The 17,637-nt window shown below is 39.4% G+C and overlaps 1 protein-coding gene across 1 annotated transcript in view; it reads left to right on the plus strand.

Moving 5' to 3' along the window:
- LOC113406051 (von Willebrand factor A domain-containing protein 8-like) overlaps positions 1–17,637 on the plus strand; it is a 258,349-nt gene that overhangs the window by 32,619 nt on the left and 208,093 nt on the right. The window lies entirely within an intron of this gene.

Below are 17,637 nucleotides of genomic sequence, written 5' to 3' on the forward strand. Positions count from 1 at the left end.
ACACTGTGCTGTGTCGATGGGAGATGCTCTCCCGCCAACTTACCTTACTCTTCTCAGGGAGAAAGAGTACCGGAGTCGACCGGAGAGCGCTCTGCGATCGATTTAGCGGATCTTCTCTAGATGCACACCGCTGCATTGATTGCAGCAGTGCCGATCTACCGATAAGTGTAGACATGGCTTGAGACCCTAAATTAGCAAAGTACTTAAGCACTGAATTTAGTGGCACTGCTAATATGCTTAAAAGTTACACACATGCTTAAGTACCACATTTCAGGCCTTAAAGAGAAATGAGATGAACTTATTGGTACATGGATACATGAATTTTAAATAGAACTATGTTCATTAGGAGCATGAATTTAGATACTGATGTTCTACCTACAATAATGAAGCTTTTGTAACCTAAACTTTAATTGATGGTAAGTAAATGTATGTGCCGTGTTACTGTGTATAAAACCATAACAGATCTAATGACCTTTTAGTAATAAAAATATTATACTCCTCGCACAGGTGCATTAAATCTTAATTTATATTTATAAAGTGCTTTTGAGTTTCTCAGATGTAAGGTGCTATATAAATGCAAAACATTATAGAAGCCAGACACTAGTTTTCTGTAGTTTGTGTGATCCACTAAGTATGGATTGTTTCAAAATAGAGGAGGCTCTATGTAGGCTGTCTTGAAATATACCCCAAAAGGAAGATATAAAATAATGTATACAATAGACTTTGGATTTGAATTACTTCCATTGGCACAGCTGAGCCAGAGTTGAGATGCACCCCTGGGGGCAAGATTATAGTAGATTCCATCAGCAATACCAGGAGGGATGAGCTGGAGTGTCGTTGAGAAGCGCAGTCAGGAAAGTAACAAATACTTCCCTCATGGATTGTATTTTCTAAATGGGCAACCAACCTAATTTTCAATTACTGAGGGACAATCTCCACTCATTGATATATTTCGCTTTCCACAATCAAATCTCTGTAGAACTTTTCATGAGTGAGGCACCCGAGTATTCGGATTCTAATATCTAAACTGTATTGTTAAATCTATTCACCTAAATTTGGGTTATTGCTGATTATGTATTCTATGTATCATATGACTTTTAAAAACTAACTTTACATTTGTGGATAATCTAAGTACAGATACTCTTTTCCCAACCTATGTATTATATAATTATTTTAACATTAGCTTTAATAACATTTTTAATTCTATTCTATTTAAGGCCTCGTCTACACTAAAAAGTTAGGTCGAAGGAAGCTGCCTTAAGTCGACCTGTTAATGTATGTGTCTACACTACCGGGTCCTTTACGTCGACCTAAGTCGCCTCTAATGTCGACTTCTGTAATCTATCTCTGCGAGAGGCATAGCGCTTAATTCGATTTTCCTTGGTTGACTGCGAGGTAGTGCAGACGCAGTGTTGTGTAATTCGACTTAATGGGACTCCAGGTGATGCCACACAGTGCTCATCTGTGACCGCTCTGGAGATCATTCTCAACTCTGCTGCACTGCAGCCAGGTACACAGGAAACAGCCCCGCCCCTGCTAAGGCCCCGGGAATTTTTGATTTCCCATTTCCTGTTTGATCAGCATTGGGAGCATGCCAGCTTGAGCACAGCTGATCATGGAGACTACATGTCCCAAATGCGCTCCAGCCTGGTCTGCACAGGAGATGGTGGATCTCATCACTGTGTGGGGAGAAGAGTCTGTGCAGGCAGAACTCCGATCCAGCAGAAGAGACGCTGACATCTATGCAAAGATTGCTCATGGAATGGGGGAGAAGGGCTACACAAGGGACATACAGCAGTGCTGTGTGAAAATAAAAGAACTTTGCCAAGCGTACCAGAAGGCAAGGGAGATGAACAGTTATTCTGGTGCTGAATCCCACACATGCCGGTTCTACAACGAGCTGCATGTGATTCTCGGGTGACCCTACCAGCAGCCCCACAAGCAACGTGGACACCTCAGGTGTGTGAGTCTAGGGACAACAAGGAGGACGATATGGTGGATGAGGAAGAGGAGGAGGAGGAGAATGGGAGGTAGGCGAGTGCTGGATCCATTCTCCCCGAGAGCCAGGAAATATTTTTAACCCGGGAGCTCTGTGGGTCGCAGGACATCACGGTGGCCAACCATGATGCAGGGGAAGTTACCTCTGGTGAGTATACAGGTACAATCAAAGTTCAGTTAAACTTTAGTGGGCTCACACATTCAGTGGTATGGCAGGTTTACTGTGAAGAAAAAGGGAGGTGCTGTGGCTCTCTGCTTACAAGAGGCCGCTCCAGCTACATAGAGGGTGGCCCCTGGAAAAGACTATTTATGTGAACTGGAATAGCCTGGGAACCCTCCATGGATATCTCTAGGAAACTTTCATGGAGGTACTCTGCAATCCTTTGCACAAGGTTTCTGGGCAGGGGAGTCTTTGTTTCTTCCACCATGGTAAGACACTTTCCCACACAACTCCTGAATTAATTCTGCTGGCATCATTGTGGTACACAGCATAAGGACCGGGTCTGCATCCAGACGCTTGCAGCATCTCCTTCCTTTCTGCCCTTGTTACCCTTAGGAGACTGATATCACATAGGGTTGCCTAGGGGAAATGGGGGAAGTTCTCATTAAAAGTGCTCTTACAAGGAAAAAAAGGACATGTAGCGCCCCCCCCCCACACACATTCCGGATCGCCAAACCACGCGGCCGCTAATGTGCCTTTACTGTGCTCATAGATCGGCAAGTAGTTTAAAATAGCTGATAGGGGACTGGGGCCCCACATGAGAGATTCCGCAATTTGGGAGTGAAAACGTTCCCCCTCCCCACCCCGTTAGTAAACAGCTTCCCTTGGTGCTATGGGGAAAGGCCATTGTTCATCTAGCTACCTCTGCTCCTGAGATTAGCCTGCCATAAACTTAATGAAAAGTGCGGTCACCCATTACCCAGGGGGGCCTACTCACCATGGCTGGAGCAGCAAAACAGCACAGTGAATGGTTACGGATTCTGATTATATTATGGCTTGCACCTACTATAATATATATATATATTTTAATGAAAACCGCCTTGCTATGGAAACATTTTATTCATGTACAATGGCTCTGACAGGGTTCCTTCCCCTCTCTGAACTCTGGGGTACAGGTGTGGGGACCTGCACGAAAGACCCCCCAAGCTTATTTTTACCAGCTTAGGTTAAAACTTTCCCAAGGCACAAGTTCCACCTTGTTCTTGAACAGTATGCTGCCACCACCAAGTGATTTAGACAAAGAATCAGGGAAAGGACCACTTGGAGTCCTATTCCCCCAAAATATTCCCCCAAGCCCTGCACCCCCTTTCCTGGGGAAGGCTTGAGAATAATATTCTCACCAGTTGGTACAGGTGAACACAGACCCAAACCCTTGGATCTTAAGAACAATGAAAAATCAATCGGGTTCAATTTTAATTAAAGAAAAGGTAAAAGAATCACCTCTGTAAAATCAGAATGGTAAGTACTTTACAGAATAACAAAAGATTCAAAAACACGGAGGATTTCCCCTCTCGGCAAAACTTTCAAGTTACAAAAACAGCGATAAACCGCCCTCGTAGCACAGGGAAAATTCACAAGCTAAAACAAAAGATAATCTAATGCATTTCTTTGCTATTACTAACTATTTCTGCAATACTAGATGCTTAGTCCAGATATGCTTAAGGAGATGTATTTTTCCTGTCCTGGTTCCTTACTGACTCGCAGAGAACGAAAACAAAGACACAAACAAAAACCTTGCCCCACAGATTTGAAAGTATCTTCTCCCCTTATTGGTCCTTTTCGTCAGGTGCCAACCAGGTTATCTGAGCTTCTTAACCCTTTGCAGGGTAAAGAGGGATTTTATGCTACCCTTAGCTGTATGTTTATGACAGGCTCCTTTATTTTTTCCTCTGACTGACAGCTGGAAATGTGTCCTTTGGCGTGTCATCAATACCTGAAAGCAGACTTTCGCTGATTAGAAGGACGAGAAAGAGAATGTGGGAGGACATGTTCACCGAGATAATGAATGCCTCCGGGACAGCTGAGACAGAGCTGAGAGCGTGGAGGATTTCACTGTCCGAGAAGTTAGACATGGACATGGAGAGCAGGAAAACTTCCAATGAGCAAGAGCATGTGGCGCAGGATGAGATGCTTCGGATTATGAGGGACCAAGCAGACATATTGAGGCGTCTGGTTGAACTGCAGGAACAGTAGCAGGAGGGTAGAGTCCCTCTGCAGACCCTGGTGGACAGCCAGCCAGCATCGCCTGGCACAGAATCACCCTCCCCCATGCGTTCCCTGAGACGTGGGCGAAAAGTCCATTATCCCTTTCACTTAACTCAGGTGGAGGATACAAGGAACAGAAGGTGCCCATTCACAGACCTTTGATGGTCTGGAATGTGGTATTATGTTACACAGCTGAAAATGTTTCTCCTGTTTCAACTTTACAACCCCTTTTCCCCAAGGTTACATTTATTTTCTGTTCTCCCTTTTTACTTATGTTTGTTAAATAAAGTAAATGGATTTGAGAAATAAATGTTCTTTATTGAGTAAAAGCAGTGGGCTTGGGTGGGGGGACAGTGATACATGGACAGTGATACAAGGCAGGTGAAGATTTGGGAAAGCACAATGTAGACAAGCAGCTCACATTACTGTGATTCATTATTGAAACGGCTTTTCAAAGCCTTGCGGATACGCAGCACCCCTTGCTATGCTCTTCTTATTGCCTTGGTCTCTGGCTGCTCAAAAATGGCTGCAATCTGTCTCAACTGCCCACCCCTGCGGAAAATTCCCCCCCCTTTTTTTTCACAGATATTATGGAGCACACAGCAAGCAGCTATAACCATGGGGATGTTCTCTTCACTAAGGTCCAACCTTATTAGTAGACTTCTCCAGCGCCCTTTCAAACGACCAAAGGCACATTCAGCCACTATTCTGCACTCGCTGAGCCTATAGTTGAACCGTTCCTTGCTGCTGTCCAGATGGCCAGCTTATGGCTTCATGAGCCATGGCAGCACGGGGTAGGCTGGGTCCCCCAGGATAACTATAAGCATCTCAATGTCGTCGATGTTCATTTTGTGGTCTGGAAAGCAAGTTCCGGATTGCAGCTTTTTGAACAGACCCGAGTTCCTAAAAATGCATGCGTCATGAATCTTTCCCACCCATCCTACGTTGATGTCGGTGAAACGTCCCCTGTGATCCACCAGAGCTTGCAACACCATTGAAAAGTATCCATTTCAGTTTATGTACTCTTTGGCAAGGTGGTCTGGTGCCAAGAGGGGGATATGCGTGCCATCTATCGCCCCACTGCAATTAGGAAACCCCATCGCAGCAAAACCATCCACTATGTCCTGCACATTTCCCAGACTCACTACCCTTCATAGCAGAAGTCGATTAATGGCCCTGCACACTTGGAGCACAGCAGCTCCCACGGTTGATATACCTACTCCAAATTGATTCCCCACTGACCGGTAACTGTCTGGCGTTGCAAGCTTCCAAATAGCGATTGCCACTCGCTTCTCCACTGTCAGAGCAGCTCTCATTTTTGTGTTGCTGAACTGCAGGGCAGGGGAAAGCTCTGCACAAAATTCCTGGAAAGTGGCCTTCCACATTCGAACGTTCTGCAGCCACTGCTCGTCATTCTATACCTGCAAAACAATGCAATCTCACACTCTGCATGTTTCACGGGACCAGAGACGGCGTTCAACAGAGTGCAGGTGCCAGCAGCAACTGTGAATTGTTTTTTTCAAATGCTTGCAGCAGGGCTGCTTGCAGGACATTGCTGTGTTCCATGTGGCAGACCCTACTTTGGGTCTGGAAATACTGCAGGAGAAGGTGTGAGGTGTTTGAGATGCTTACAGCAAGAGTGCACTGAAGAGGCTCCATGCTTCTGGGGTTGTGGCGTACACGGGATGGTTTTAAGGTGCGAAAATCACTGGCTTGTTTGCCATTGAGCACAGTGCATCATGAGGTGCCGATGCATTGTTCCCATTCTCCCTCGCGACAATGTTTTGGTCCCATGAGGCATTGCACAAACTTCCCAAAACACATTGTGGCAAGTTGCACTTCGGCATAGGTACCCACGATGCACTGCTAGTGAGGACACACTCCATTGAGACAGTGTGTGTGGCCACACCATGCTCAATCGACTTAATTAATTCGGAGGCTCGAGGTTGAATTAGATAAAGTCGACTTAATTTTGTAGTGTAGACAAGCCCAGAGTTCTTACACAAGGCCCATCACCATGGTATCTGAGTGCCTACTGCTTATGACCCCTTGGAAAATGGAGAGCAGCTTTAAATTCTGAACATTAGGGAAGCCTGTAGCCTGAATTCTGTTGGTGGAATAAAGCCCTGTGTATTTCTCAGCTGCTGAAGATAAGTGAGGCTCTGTGTAGCACAGCTCATGCCATAATGACATCACTGAACACTGACATTTTCCAACATTTAGTACTACCATCTTATATTGTAACTAAATACTGTATTGTAACTAACGCTGGCATGCTGTTACCAGAAATTATTTTAAAATAGTGAATCAGGATTAGGCTCCATGATCACTGAACTACAAAAGTTTGCCGAACTTCTGTCTGTAGACTGTTGATAAGATAATGTTCTTATTTTTAGCTCTAAGTTTATATATGTGTATATATATATATATATATAGAGAGAGAGAGAGAGAGAGAGAGAGAATAAATACTGTAAACTGACATCTTAGTTGTTTTGGAAGCATACATATTTGAATGTAGTCATTTTACATGGCGTATCTGAGTATGAGGTTCTAATCTTAAATGTAATTTTTTTAAATATAGGTTTGAGAGATCTTAATGGATCAGAAATAGTAAACTTAACCGCATATTTTTATTATGAAACAATGGGTTGAATATTTTTGAAAATTATGGTATCTATGGGTGCATTTAGGAATGGATATTTTTGACGGGTGAAAAAGTATTTACTTTTGGACAGGTAAATTACTTCAAAAGCTGAGACAAGTAAGCTATGGTGAAATAATGGAAAACCTCAAATTATGTGTTATACTTAGTTTCTGTTTTAAATTGTGTAAAATAAAAAAAATTATAATGGATTAATGACCACCCACTTGGCTTCTGTCAGGTAATGAGAGTCAAGTATTGTTTTCTTGTCTTTGCCCATGGCCATTAATTTCTCTATTCAGTCATTAAATGACTGTTACAAGTCCCTAGAAATGCCATTATTGCTGTTATGAAGACAATTAAGTATTCTCTTGACCTTCTGTAATTTATTACATATGTTAATTATGTTGCATGTAAAGTAATTAGTCTGAATTTTTTTGTATTACTTAAACATTCAAATGGCCTCTTCTTCATATTTGGTTGTTTTTATAGATAGAGGAGCTGGTCTCCAGAGAATTTTTGTACCGCTTAAACTATATCTGTTTACAACCAGTCAGGGCATACTGCCTTCTTGGTGCCCCCTCACGGTCAGGGGTGGCTTTGCAATATCCTGCCTCAGTTTTTCCCTTCCAGGGGCTCCTTACCTAAACTCCACACACAGGAGTACCATCCAGTACCATCCCTCCTTGGAGGTCTGTTTTATTAATAAAACCGTTCAAAATAAAGTTCTCAAATCCATTCATTTACCCTGTTATTAGGTCACGCTCAGGCCTCTTTTGCCTATATTCTCACTTGTCTGTAGTCTCATTCCCAAGTTCAAGTTTTTTCTGATGGAGCCTACTTGCTCTCAGCAGTCTTTGTACTCCCGTCTGGTCTCCCTTAGCATCCCCCCCCCCCGGAACTTTCTGCTGCTCTTTATGGGATTGGGAACCAGCTGATCCCTGCTCAGGTATGTGTCCTTAGTACTAAGGTTGCTAGCCGCAGGCCTTTAGCCCTTACAAAAACAATATAGTTAAATCAGTGCAACACCTTAAGCTATGTCTACACTACCATGGTAAGTCGACCTATGCTACGCAACTCCAGCTACGTGAATAACGTAGCTGGAGTCGACATATCTTAGGTTGAGTTACCGTAGGGTCTACACCGCGGGGAGTCGATGGGAGAAACTCTCCCATCGACTTACCTTACTCTTCTCATTGGGGGTAAAGTACAGGGGTCGACTGGAGAGTGATCTGGTGTCGATTTGGCGGGTCTTCACTAGACCCATTAAATTGACTGCCGGTGGATCGATCTCAGATCGTCGATCCCGGCTGCAATGTAGACCTGCCCTAAGCGTGGATGCAGTTAAACTGGTATGAAGTTGCTTATACAAGTATAGATTATTTTTGTAAATTTACAGGATTTAGGTCTAATTTTTTGTGTGTGTGTGTGATTGCACTGTTCCCATTCTTATTTGTCTTTTTACATGTCACATACCAAAGAGCAATATATACATCAACTTAAATTTGCATCTAATGCAAATCATTAACAGTGACCTCATATGCTTTGGTATCAATTATTGCATCCCAAAGAAACTATACGAAAAGAATGTTGAAGTCTCGTTCACATCAGTTGAAACTATGGGTGTCATTCCTTTTGCAAATGAGAAAGTAGGTCTGCCTCACGTGGGGGGCCCAGAAATAAAAGGACTTTACTGTTTTTTAAAAATTTGCTATTTAAATTTTGTCCACAGAGCAGTTGTCCATTTTGTGTGTGCAAATACATAGCCATTAAAGTCTGGTACATGTGCAAAATATGGGAGCACAGTATTTTTAATACACAAGTTTTGTATCCCTATGGTGCATCTTTATGAAGCACCTGAATCATAAATATCTGAAAAATAAAATATTTGCAGTGTTCTGATTGCCTAGGCAGCAGAAAGATTTTCTACCATAGGTTGCAAGATTTATTGTAATAATCAGTTAATTGTCAAAAATAACAGCTAAGCTATCCTGTCTAGAAAATGAATGTGACAAGAAGTCCCTGAAGATAGCACCACATAGACTGAGTTTGGTTTCTGTTAATCAGAAGAGATCAGAAAGCTAATTAAGAAAATGAAATGAGACATGGCGTTAATTACATGAAAGAGTTGAGATGATTGCATTTGTTTGAGTGCAAATAGCACAAAAGTACTATGTACTGCAATAAAAGGAGTTGGGCAAGAACAACCCAATTTCTTGAAATTCTTGGTTAAGGATGCAAATTGTTTCTCTCCTCTATCTGCCATTTAATTATGAATTAGTTGCTATGCCAGTGCCTGCCTGTAGCTCCTCGCTAAATCTTCATTACTTTAACTAATTTGGGACTCTGACTAAATCTGGATAATATTGTATGATATACTCTAGATTCTCTGCCATCACCTAAAATTTGAGTCATAGCAATATTGTTAAAATCAAAACCATAACCTTTCAAGTTATACTCCTAGCCCTTTTTTCTTTTGGGGCTCATAGTTCACATGTACATTATTTTGATGTTCAAAAAGGGTAAAATTCACCCAGCTGCACATAGCTTATGCACACCCTTCCACAGACGAGCCTCATGAAGGAGCTGTACTAGGGGTGGAGTAACAGAGGGACTATCTTGTAATCCTTGTGGCCTGTCCCTCAAATGAAAGCATTTTTTTACCTAAAAGTCTGATCCTACTCTGCCACTTGCAGGCGAAGACCCTAAAATTATTGGCATATTTTGGAACAGGGAGAAAGGACTATACCTATAACCACCGTTTTCATTTTTCAGTATTCAAATATAGATTTATTTTTCTCATACGTGTCCTGCTTTCTATGTTTAATGCAAATTTTCTGAACTATTAATGGCACCTTAGTAACCATTTGGTTTTTGCTGCGATTAGTTGCTTCCCTCCATGGCTAAGCAGTAGGAGTTGTAGAGTCAGTGAGAGCTAATGCTGCTTTTGAGTAGTGGTGATACGTTTGATTTTCTTCTGGCTATAAATTATTTCATACATCCCTAACCTCTTCCAACAAGGATACCACCCATCTGGTAGGGTGGAACCTAGAAGACTATCTTATTTAAAGATATTGGTTAAAATTTGTTATGTGTTAACTAGGCAGGACAGGAAAACTGTTTATTATAGGTACTGAAAGAAAGAGTTCAGTTTAACTTGCTCAGATATGAACATTGGAATGAAAAGAGAACAGTCAGTGATCAAATAGAAAAATAAAAAAGGGAAGAGAACATGGACTCTTTTAACAATCGACTAAGTGCATGAAAATAAACTCCAGCAGCTGTTACATTAACCTCATGAGAGAGGTTTATTTTAACTTATTTTATTTCAGTCCAACTCTACGTACATGTTAAGAACCTTGTATCATAAATATATAATTATATATTCTGCATCTTTAAGGTTTAGCAAAGGCAGTGTATATAAAACTGTGCACCTTGAATGGCAATATAGTTTGTGTATATCATTAAAATAAAATTTTATGCTAAGAAATTACCACTTGAATGATGCATTAGTGTTTATGAAGAACTTGCTTAAGTAATTATGAAAATGCTTTTGGTAAACTTCGCTCAGCCATTCTAGATTTTGGAATGTGGATTTTTCTGCTTTCTTACAAAATTATTAATGTTATAATAAATATTTGGCTGCTTACATGCTATATTTATCAACTAAAGTATTACAGGATTGTAAATTCTACCCAAGAATGTTTGGATTAGCAACAAAAACAAACCAATTTTAAAACTATATACCAATACATTTTTGCCTTTTTTTAATGCCTAGCTTATTAAAAGTTAGAAGCAAACCAATCTGAGTATGTGCAAATGATGCTGTTGGCTGGACAAGACTGCAGGTCTTTTTAAAAATTAATAAAAATCTAGATTCACCTGGATTGTCTTGTATTATTTTTACTTCCATAATTTTCACCATTGTAATGCTACAAATTGTAACACAACCTCTGTGGCAAAATAAATTTAGGGTAGAAATCATGAGATTCAATTTTAACTGCTAAAAGAAAAGAAAGGAATTCAATTTTACTTTCCATCAACCACATTTCAGCTTCTTTTTTATGCTGGGCTCAATTTATGACCTATATAGTTGTGATCAGTCAGTTTGGCTAAGTAATAGACAAGTTCTCTGAATAATTTTTCAGTTTTGTTCTTGTGTGTTTCAGGGTTTTTGGCTTGTTTTTCATTAGATCAAAACAGGTTACCATTGAGACTGACAGTAGTATGATCCTCTTGTAATCTGTCAAATTATTCCAAGCCATCCCTCAGTTGCTTTTGTATGTCTAATGGCTGTGTAGAATTCTTGATATGCTTTGAGCAAAGTCCTCCTTGTCCTCAGTGCAAATGTCAATATATTTATTGTTGTTGGATGCAAGTGTAGAGATGCACAGTCTTCCGGAGAATTCCATTAAGCCTTCTTGGGAAGCTTTCAATTAACATAGGGTTGATTCTGATTGTGGAAAAATGTTGAAGAGGTGGTGAAGGTGTTGAACAGAGACTTAAATTATCATTCATGCTATATTTCAATGTCGTTGATTTGTTCTGAAAAATTTTCACTTGCTCCAAAATTCTGCTATTCCACTTCAATAGACAAAAGTTTCATTCAATGGAGAATCTGAAGAAATCTGTTTTGTGTCGATTATGGGAAGAGCCTGTCTCTATCTTGCCACTTAACAACTTTGGATAATGTTTACACATTTGACTTTAAAGGAAGTATATATTATTATTACTTCAGTTCATTTACTCATTTGTTTCCCACTAAAGAATCATCCATTTGCAGTATTGCTTAGTACCTTTCCCATTGTAACTACAGCAAATGTGAAACAATCACCTGGTAAATTCAATGCTTTTGAAGACTCAAAAATAAGATGAGTTATCCAGTTTTATTTAGAATCATTTTATCAGATGCCTTCCTCATCTTTCAGGTATTTATAATTACTAATATATTCTCATAAACTAAGGATTTACAGATTCTTGTAGTTGTCTTACTTTGTATTGGTCATTTGGTGATGCACAAAATTGTGTGATTATAGGAAAGACTGTAAAATATTTTTTTCTGGGATTTTTGAATTTAGGAATTCATGGCTTTAATATTAACATTATTTTTTAAGTTGTGGAATGGACTGTAATAAGCAATATTCATAACATATTTACTCTTTAAGCCATTACCTGCCAAATAACATTTTATTAAAGGTTTTTGTTTTCGGACAACAAATCAGCCTATTTTAACTGCTGAATCTTTACAGCGTGTATCCCCCAGGGCAGGTATCCAGGTAACCATGCTGTCATTGCTTCTGGGCACAGGTGGGTGGTTGGGAGGAAAGAGCTTATTTCTATCTGATGAGCAAAATAGTCCGTAGCTACAGCTACAATAAACTAGAGACAAATATTTCACAAATTCCCCTCTCCTTTTTAACAAGAACAAATATTCAAAATCAGGATTATCAAGGTGATTTGTTGCATAATTTCAAAACCTGTTGATTGATATTTTATTTTGAACATGTTGAACAAATATTACAATGAGCCTTGGTTGGAGGCTGAGAAACCACAACAATCTCTGTATTTTTATTATATAACTAAGAAGACAGTTTTGTGCAAACATTTTAAAAAAGATCTTCAGAGAGAGATTTCAAACTTTTTCTGTCCCTCTCTCCTCCCCCATTTATTTTTGTCAATTTTTTTTTTTTTTTGGAAACTAAAATACATATCCTGATGCAGATAAAACTGAAATAGTGGATGTTTTTCACTGTATCTAGTTTATTGAAAAGACTCTAGTTGTGAGCCATCAGAATGCATAAACATTTTTTTTCAAAGGAAGATTTATAGCTGTTTTGCTTTCAGGAGCAACCTTCATTGGATATAATGTTAATACTACTTTCCATGAGTTCTCTAGAGGTAGATAAATGCCGTGTGCATATTTCATAGGATTTTGGAGAGTGATTTCTAATATTTCATAGCTGTACTGTAGAAATCCATAGAGAGCATAATCAGATGAATATCATAGTGATAAAATTAAGACCTACATATTATGGTGATGGGTGCATTATAAATAATTTTCATGGATGGTGAAAGAAATTGTCTATAGACAAAATAATTTAAAAATAAATAAAATTGTAATCAGGACTTTGGAGCAGAGCCAAGAGCTGGAGAATGGACCAGTAGGTTTTTGCCCAGAGTCGGAGTGGAGCAATTCAAAAATTTGATTGCTCCAAATCCCTGATTGTAATAAATGATAAGCAAAAGAAGATATAGCAATAATATTTGGAAAGATATTGTGACGGGTTGGATCACAGAAACCCCCTTGGGAGCTGCCACCCGATGTGCCAAGGCTACCCCTGCTTCTGTTTTCCCTGCCAGCTCAGGACTCCAGCACCCTGTCTTGCTGAATTAGACACTCCATTCTGCTCCAACACAGATCCAGGGTCTGAATCACTTGTCCCAAAGCTGCAAGTTTACCCGAAAACAGCTCACAGAGGTGTGCTTGTCTTTAGCACTCAGATGCCCAACTCCCAATGGGGTCTAAACCCAGATAAATCCGTTTTACCCTGCATAAAGCTTATGCAGGGCAAACTCATAAATTGTTCGCCCTCTATAACACTGATAGGGAGATATGCACAGTTGTTTGCTCCCTCAGGTATTAATACATACTCTGAGTAAATTACTAAATAAAAAGTGATTTTATTAAATACAGACAGTAGGATTTAAGTGGTTCAAAGTAGTAACAGACAGAACAAAGTAAGTCACCAAGCAAAATAAAATAAAATGCGCAAATCTATGTCTAATCAAGCTAAATACAGATAATCTCACCCTCAGAGATGTTTCAGTAAATTTTTTTCAGACTGGACACCTTCCAGGCCTGGGCACAATTCTTTCCCCTGGTACAGCTCTTGTTCCAGCTCAGGTGGTAGCTAGGGGATTCTTCATGATGGCTTCTCTCCCCTCTCTTCTGTTCCACCCCTTTTGCATAAGGCGGGAACCCTTTGTCCCTCTGGGTTTCCACCCCCCCTCACTGGAAAAGCACCAGGTTAAAGATGGATTCCAGTTCAGGTGACATGATCACATGTCACTGCAAGACTTCATTACTCACTTGCCAGCACACACATATACAGGGAGACTCACAGGTAAATACAGCCATCTGCAGACAATGGGAGTCATCAAGATTCCAAACCATCCTTAATGGCCCACACTTTACATAATTACAATAGGCCCTCAGAGTTACATTTTATATTTCTAGTTTTAGATACAAGAGTGGTACATTTATACAAATCAGATGATCATACTCAGTAGATTATAAGCTTTGTAATGATACCTTACAAGAGACCTTTTGCATGAAGCATATCCCAGTTACGTTACATTCACTTATTACCGTATTTTCTCTAAAACTATCCCAGTTACATTATATTGACTTATTATCAAGTTTTTATAAAACCATATAGACTGCACAACGTCACAGATATTATATACAGAAAAAGAACAGGAGTACTTGTGGCACCTTTCGGAGAAGTGGGCTGTAGCCCACAAAAGCTTATGCTCTAATAAATTTGTTAGTCTCTAAGGTGCCACAAGTACTCCTGTTCTTTTTGCGGATACAGACTAACACGGCTGCTACTCTGAAACCTGTCATTATATACAGAAAAATGTATTTTTAAGGCAAAATCTTAAATAATTTGTCATGTCCAGGAGAACAGGTTATAAACAGAGTTTTAATTAATTGTTAAAATTTGGTCCTTCAGACTCATTTTCAACTAAAAAAAAAAAAGTTAATGTAGCAAAATATGTTTATGTATTAAAATTCTGATCATACTATGCATAATTTACTCAATAAAGAACATTTCCTCCAAGTTAGTGAGAGAGACTTTGCACTGATGTTGGTAGGACATAAATTCTGCAAATCTACATCCACAGTATGTGTGTCTTAACTAAGGCAAAAAGATACTATGGATACTCAAAATATTTTGAAACTATAATGAGCAGTTTGTGTATTTTCCCCTGGCTAGTAAAACTCAGTCATAAAGGCTTTATAGCATTATAGTATGCAAATCCTACTAAGTTGGCAAATTAGTAGTTTGTTGAAGTTTATTCTGGCTTTCTCCACACTCCCTATTTACAAAAAATAGGAGTGTTTTGCTCATGCAAGCTCTTGGATTGACAACTTTGGAGACTAAAGTTTTCTATTAAGCTAGTTGGAGCATTTTGTTGACTTGATCGATGATCTCCCTAAACAAGAATGTCAAAGTAATTTTCCTTTGATACAAGAATTGTATAGTTGGGGATGGAGGGTAGGAGATAGGACATTTTATGCTATGTGTTTGAAATAGTAGTATGACAGGGATCTTGTTTTAAAAACATTTTTTGCTCTGAGTCAACAGAATAAAACTAATTTTGAAATCTTTTGCTTTTGGAAGGAATTAATTTATGTCCACCCAGAGATTCATTTTAAGGGAAAATAACATGAGGGCTGCTTGTTATTAGATTCCTCAGATGTTTATTTTGAAGCTAGATATTTAATCAGAAGTTTCTGTAGAATTTATTTGCAGGTGCAAGAGAAGTGGATCTGATTTGGAGGCAGGTACCAGGATATTCAGGTTGCCTTTCTCTTCTAAGTCACTGGCTTGAATCCAGTTTATAGAGGATAGTATTCAGGAGTCCTGAGCATCTGATGATTCTTTAACCTTTGTGAAATGAGCCTGTGGCCTCTGTCCATTTGCTAGTGGACACATATCACAAAATCACTGTCACAATTGACTCACTATTTGCAGTCTTATCAGAAAAGCCAAGGATTTAAACAGAAATGATCTTCCACACTGTCTTTAGAAGTGCCTCTGCCAAAACAGGTTTTAGACATGCTATTTTACTAGTGATATGAGAAGCTTGCTTGTGCTGTATCTCTGCTGTGCATAAACAGAACCTAAGGTAAGGGGTTTAAAGTCTTCTCAGGTTGGAATTCCCTGTGCCTCTTGTGAGGGACCTGCATTTGATTGTCATCATATCCACAGTGCTACACACCGTGTGTGGATGCATCTCACTTGGTTTTGGTCCATTCTCTCTCCCTGTCTTATCTTTGTTTGTTCTTTTTTCCTTTTCATCTCAATTCTCTGTGTTTTTGTGAGTTTTGCTTTCCATTTTTCATTCTTATTTTTGTTCTTTGTGCTTCTTCCTCCTAATAACTTTTTCCTAGGTCTCTTCATCTGAGTCTTTCTGACCCACTTCTTGGTCTCCCTCCCTTTCTTCCAGCTGCAAACTCTTCTGGTTTTAAATTTTCCCTACTTTCCCTCCTAGTTGTTTCCTTATTTCCTCTCTTTTCCTCCTCCTTCCCTTCATTCTCTTCCAGTTCCCCCCTCTCCCTTTTCTCCTAGTCCACTTTGCGTGCTATCCTCTTCCTCTCACTTCAGCTCCCAGCCCTTGCTTTGCTCTTCCTTTATTTCCCTCTCTTATTTAACAATGCTAGGAGGACATGAGGTGCTCCTGTAGGTGTTTAGAAGAGACATGCTGGGAAGGGACCTTGGTCATTTTTCCTTTGCAAAAGTGCTTTAAGGAAACTTCTGCTAGGTGCCTTAATGTAGGTGTTTTAATGGAGTTACATTGGTGTAAAACTCTTTGATCTGGTGCCTTAGAGGCTGCCTATGCCTAAATCAAGCCCTGTTGCTACCTTCTAAACATGTGTGATGAGCCACCCCATTGTGTAAATCAGTTATTTGTAAATAGTCTAGTATTAGAATTCAGGAATCTTCTACAGGATGGTAATTGTGAATATTTGGGTATGAAGTACTGTAAGTTTATAGGGACTAAGATGATGGGCAATGAGGAGGTTGCATGTAATTACTGGCACTAGGGCTCAGTTTTGACCATTGGCTCAAATTATGCACTATAAATCAACACCCAATGATAAACAATCCTCCAAACTAAACTACGATGAAATCTAGATAAGAGAACATCGTTATGAGGCAGCCTTCAGTTTCAGAAAAAGCTCCAAAACATCCCCAAATGTTTTGAATATAATTTTGCTCTACATTTAGTAGCAGCCTATTTCAGTTAACTAACAGTTTTTTTAAAGTATCAGAGGGGTAGCCGTGTTAGTCTGAATCTGTAAAAAGCAACAGAGGGTCCTGTGGCACCTTTAAGACTAATAGAAGTATTGGAGCATAAGCTTTCGTGGGTGAATGCATTACTTGCGTCTGATGAAGTGGGCATTCACCCACAAAAGCTTATGCTCCAATACTTCTGTTAGTCTTAAAGGTGCCCCAGGACCCTCTGTAGTTTTTTTAAAGTAACTTATCGTTTTAAAGTAATACTGGGCTTGATTCATCATGGCAGTACTTCAGTTTTACTGTGGGATAAACAAAGAACCTTTGGTCTTAATGGAGTTACATTGGTGTAAAACTGGAGTAGCAAAGTAGTGATGTAGTTACACAGTCATAAAACTGGTGATTCAGTTTGTAAACTTCTGTAGGATTATTATAAACATAATACTGAACTTTTATACTTTTTTTTTTTTTTTACTTTTAAATACCTTTGTTCCAGAATTGTTGGGTGTGCTAAAAGTAAATGAAAAATATAGGGAAAAAATCAAAAAGCATAAATCAAAAGTAAATATTCATTGGCACATGTGAATATCTAATATCCAATATTCACTATGTATATTTAAAAAATAAATGACAGCAAAAGGATTTTACATCTTACTACACTGATACAAAAGCACTCAAAATATCTTTAAGTAACTGATTTTGTTGGTCCCTTGAGTAGTTGCTTAAGATATATTTCATTGAAGCAACATTTCACTGCCCAGCTC

This window comes from Terrapene carolina, unplaced genomic scaffold (genome assembly GCF_002925995.2).
Source record: "Terrapene carolina triunguis isolate 2854851 unplaced genomic scaffold, T_m_triunguis-2.0 Scaffold17, whole genome shotgun sequence".
In the NCBI taxonomy this organism is placed as follows: domain Eukaryota; kingdom Metazoa; phylum Chordata; order Testudines; family Emydidae; genus Terrapene; species Terrapene triunguis.